At 44.5% G+C, this 5000-nt stretch overlaps 1 protein-coding gene across 1 annotated transcript in view; it reads left to right on the plus strand.

The window, feature by feature from the left end:
- Plc21C (Phospholipase C at 21C) overlaps positions 1-5000 on the plus strand; it is a gene marked incomplete in the record, with an annotated part of 279416 nt that overhangs the window by 216070 nt on the left and 58346 nt on the right.

The following is a 5000-nucleotide window of genomic DNA, read 5'->3' on the forward strand; positions in this document are numbered from 1 at the left end:
TTTCTCTTTCTCTTTCTCTTTCTCTTTCTCTTTCTCTTTCTCTTTTCCTCCTCTATTCCTCAAATCTCATTTTCTCTTTCTCCCACTTTTCCTTCCTCTGTCCTTTCCTCTTTCTCTTTCTCTTTCTTTGCTCTCTCCTTTCTCCTCTTTCTTTCTAAATCTAATCTTTCTTTCTTCATCTTATTTTCTAATCTCTTTCGTTCTCTACACATCTTTCTCTCTCTCTCTCTACCTCTCCCTCTCTCCTCTCAACCTCTCACTCTCTCTCTCCCCTCTCTCTGCACGCTTCTCTCTCTCCTCTTCTCTCATCTCTCTCCTCCCTCTCCTCTCTCTCATCTCCTCTAGCTCCCCTCTCCCCTCTCGCCCTCACCCCTCCCCCCACCCCCCGCTCCCTCCCTCCCCCTCCCTCCCTCCCTCCCTCTCTCTCTCTCTCTCTCTCTCTCTTTCTCAACCTAGCAACTCATATAACCAAGGCCTCTTCTCGCCACTGACACGCTGCGGGGCAAAGGGGGGGGGTTAGAGGCGAGTAAATGTTTCAATCATAACTTGTGCGAGGTCGAACCACCAAGTTTTAATGGTCTCAATTATAAGCAACTAGTACGCGGCCTCTTAGCTTCGGCTGCCGTCTGAGAGGAGCCACTTGTTATGTCTTGTAGATTCTGTTATGAAAGCCAAACCATGCCTATTCCTCTTTGATTCTGGGACAAAAAGCACTCTCTCCTGTCTATGCCTCTTAGATTCTGCTATAAAAGCCACTTGCACCTGTCTATGCCTCTTAAATTCATAAAAGAAAATACACTCTCCTTGTCATAGAAGCCACTCTCTCCTCTGCCACTTTGATTCATAGAAGCCACTCTCTCCTATGCCACTTAGATTCATAGAAGCCATTCTTTCCTCTGCCACTTAGACTCATAAAAGCCACTCCCTCCTCGGCCACTTAGATTCATAGAAGCCATTCTTTCTTCTGCCACTTAGACTCATAAAAGCCACTCTCTCCTCTGTCACTTAGATTCATAAAACCCACTCCCTCCTCGGCCACTTAGATTCATAAAACCCACTCCCTCCTCGGCCACTTAAATTCATAAAACCCACTCTTACCTGTCACTTAGATTCATAAAGCCCACTCTTACCTGTCACTTAGACTCATAAAACCCACTCTTACCTGTCACTTAAATTCATAAAACCCACTCTTACCTGTCACTTAAATTCATAAAACCCACTCTTACCTGTCACTTAAATTCATAAAACCCACTCTTACCTGTCACTTAAATTCATAAAACCCACTCTTACCTGTCACTTAAATTCATAAAACCCACTCTTACCTGTCACTTAAATTCATAAAACCCACTCTCACCTGTCACTTAAATTCATAAAACCCACTCTTACCTGTCACTTAAATTCATAAAACCGAAAACCCACTCTTACCTGTCACTTAAATTACATAAAAACCCACCTTCTTAACCTGTCACTTGAAATTCATAATACCCACTCTGACCTTCACTAGATTCAAAAAACCCACCCATCGTACCTGTCACTTAAATTCATAAACCCACTCTTACCCTGTCACTAACTTCATAAAACCCACTCTTAACACCTGTCACTTAAAATTCATAAAACCCACTCCTTACCTGTCACTTAAATTCATATAAATCCCACTCTTTACCTGTCATCTTAATTTCATAAATCCCACTCTTACCTGTCACTTAAATATTCATAAAACCCACTCTTCACCTGTCACCTAAATTCATAAATCCCACTCTTACCAGTCACTTAAATTCATAAAACCCAATCTTACCTGTCACTTAAATTCATAAAACCCACTCTTACCTGGCACTCAGCTTAAATTCTAAAACGAAACCCCACTCTTAACCATGTCACTTAAATTCTTAAAACCCACTATTACCTTCACTTACATACATAAAACCCACTCTTACAACCTGTCAATAAATTCATAAAACCCACCTTACCGTTCACTTAAATTCATAAAACCCTCTCGTTTTTACCTGTCACGTTAAATTCAGTAAAACCCACTCTTACACTGTCACTTGAAATTCATAAAAACCCACTCTTACCTGTGCACTTAAATTCATAAAACCCACTCTTACCTGTCACTTAAAATTCATAAAACAACCCACATCTTACCGTTCACTTAAATTCTTAAACCCCCCACTCTTACCTGTCACTTAAATACATAAAAAACCCACTCTACACCTGGTCACTTAAAATTCATAAAACCCACTCTTAACCCTGTCCACTTAAATTTCACATAAAACAAAAACCCACTCTTACCTGTCACCTGAAATTAATATTCATAAAACCCACGCGCACGTCTTCTTACCTCAATTAAATTCATAAAACCCACTCTTACCTTCGCCTTTAAAATAAATAAAACCCACTCTTTACCTTCCTTAAATTCATAAGACCCACCTACCCGTCACTTAAAGTCATAAAACCCACTCTTACCTGTCACTTAAATTCATAAAACCCACTCTTACCTGTCACTTAAATTCATAAAACCCACTCTTACCTGTCACTTAAATTCATAAAACCCACTCTTACCTGTCACTTAAAGTCATAAAACCTACTCTTACCTGTCACTTAAATTCATAAAACCCACTCTCACCTGTCACTTAAATTCATAAAACCCACTCTTACCTGTCACTTAAATTCATAAAACCCACTCTTACCTGTCACTTAAATTCATAAAACCCACTCCCTCCTCGGCCACTTAAATTCATAAAACCCACTCTTACCTGTCACTTAAATTCATAAAAGCGAACGAGCGGTCAAGTAGCATGTGTTCGTCATGAATTTTTTTATTGCGTTAATTGTTTATATTCAGGAGTTGGTTATTGGTGAAGATGTGACCTGACCTAGTGGCAGCTGGTTTATAGAGGTCAAAGTATCCTATCCTGTGATTGGGGTGGGGGGGGGGGACCGTAGTGATAAGTCATGTCTTAATTCCTTTCCAATATCTTATCTCACTTTCTTGCTCCAGTTACTCTTTTTTCTCATCTGCTGAGGTTACTATCTTTCTCTCTCTCACTCAGTCTTTCGCATTCTCTCTCTATCTCTCTATCTCTCTCTCTCTCCCTTCACGGCCTAATTATATGACCTTCCCCTTCTCCGAACTCATCCCCCCTCTTCTTCTCTCCTTCTTTTTCCTCTTCTCTCCCGTTCCTTGTTCTCTCCCCCTCATCTTACCCTCACAATCTTACCTTCCCTCACCCCCTATAGCTAGTTCCTCCTCCTCTATTCCCCCCCCCCCCACCATATCCCACCTTCCCCTCCTCTCCCCTACTCTCCAGGTACTTCTTCCCCTTCCGTTCATCTCTCTTCCTCTCCACCCCACCCCCTAGTCACTTGCTCCCCTCCCCCCCCTTCCGCTCCTCTCTCTTCCTCTCCACCCCACCCCCTAGTCACTTGCTCCCCTCCCCTCCCCCCCCTTTCCTTCTCTTGTCGCGCTCTGCCAGAGCACATCGGGGGAGCGTGAAAGAGAGTGCTGAGCAGGCAACATGGGGCGGCGGCAGTGGGAGGGCGAGACAGGCAGATGCTGACCAGCTCCGGCGCAAAGGGTCGGGGTGGGGAGGTGGAATGGGGGGGGGGTAGGTGGAATGGGGTGGGGGGTAGGTGGAATGGGGTGGGGGGGTAGGTGGAATGGGGTGGAGGTGAGGGGTTGGAGAGGAGGGGGTTAGGGGTTAGAGAGGAGGGGGAGGGTTGGGAGAGGTGAGGGGTAGAGGGTGATGAAGGATGAGGAGTGGAGGTGGAGTATGGGGGGTGCAGTACAGGTAGAGGGTTAGAGTAAGGAGGGGGGAGAGGGAGGGGGGAGAGGGGGGGTAGGATGAGGGGAGGGATAAGGGTGAGAGTGGGTAGACGTGTGATAGGGAAGTGTGTGTGGTCGAGATGGAGCGAAGATAAGAAGCAGGAACGAGATTGGGAGACAGAGAATGGCAGGGAAGGAGGAAGGGGGAAAAAGGATGAAAAAGATTGAAATAAGACGAAGATGGAAAGGAGAAAGGAAGAGGAAGAGGTAGGAAAAGAAGAAGGCAGTGAGAAGAGAAAGGAAGTAGGAGAGGGGGGAATAAAGGGGAATTTTGAAGGAATATGTAGGGACGAGAGAAGAGGAGAACAGAGATGAGAGGAGAGGAGATAATAGGGAGATGAAAAGAAAAGATAAAGAGAAGAAGAGAAGTGTGGAGAAAACAACAAGAAGAGGAGCGAGGCGAGCGCGCAAGGCGAGAAATGAATAGGAGAATGATGTGAAGCGAGTGAGGTAGTAGGGAGACGAGAAGGAGAAGGAGAAGGAGAAGGAGAAGGAGAAGGAAGGAGAAGGAGAAGAAAGGCGAAGGGAATGAGAAAGAAGGGAAGGAGAAGAGAGGGGGTAGGGGAAAGGGGGAAGGAAGAAAGGGGAAGGGAAAGGGGAAAGGGTGAAGGGGGAAGGGGGAAAGGGAAAGGGGAACAAGGTGAAAGGGAAGGAAGGGACGGAGAGAAGGAGAAGAAAAGGACGAGGAAGAAGAATAAGAAGAAAAAGAAGAAGAAGAAAAAAAGAAGAGAGGAGAGGAAAGGGGGGGGGAGAGAGAGAGAGTAGAGAAAGAGAGAGAGAGAGAGAGAGAGAAGGAAAGAGAAGGGCGGGAGGGAGGGGGAGGGAGGAAAGAAGTGGTGAAGGGTGAAGATGTGAAGTGAAATGAGAATGGAATGAATGTGAATAAAATGAAATGAAAGGAATAGAATAGAATTAATAAATGAGAATGAGAAATGAAAATGAAGTAGAGAGAGAGAGAGAGAGAGAGAGAGAGAGAGAGAGAGAGAGAGAGAGAGAGAGAGAGAGAGAGAAAACAACAAAAACAAAATGTGCCAAAACCAAATCCAAGTGGAAGGAAGATAAATAAAAGACTAGGAAAAAAAGGAAGACGACACAACTGGGAAAGAAAACATCAGCAACAACAACAACAACAACAACAACAACACACATAGACAACAATAACAATGAAAGGAAGAGC

This window comes from Penaeus japonicus, unplaced genomic scaffold (genome assembly GCF_977035675.1).
Source record: "Penaeus japonicus unplaced genomic scaffold, GWHDUDI00000001_assembly GWHDUDI00000038, whole genome shotgun sequence".
Taxonomy (NCBI): domain Eukaryota; kingdom Metazoa; phylum Arthropoda; class Malacostraca; order Decapoda; family Penaeidae; genus Penaeus; species Penaeus japonicus.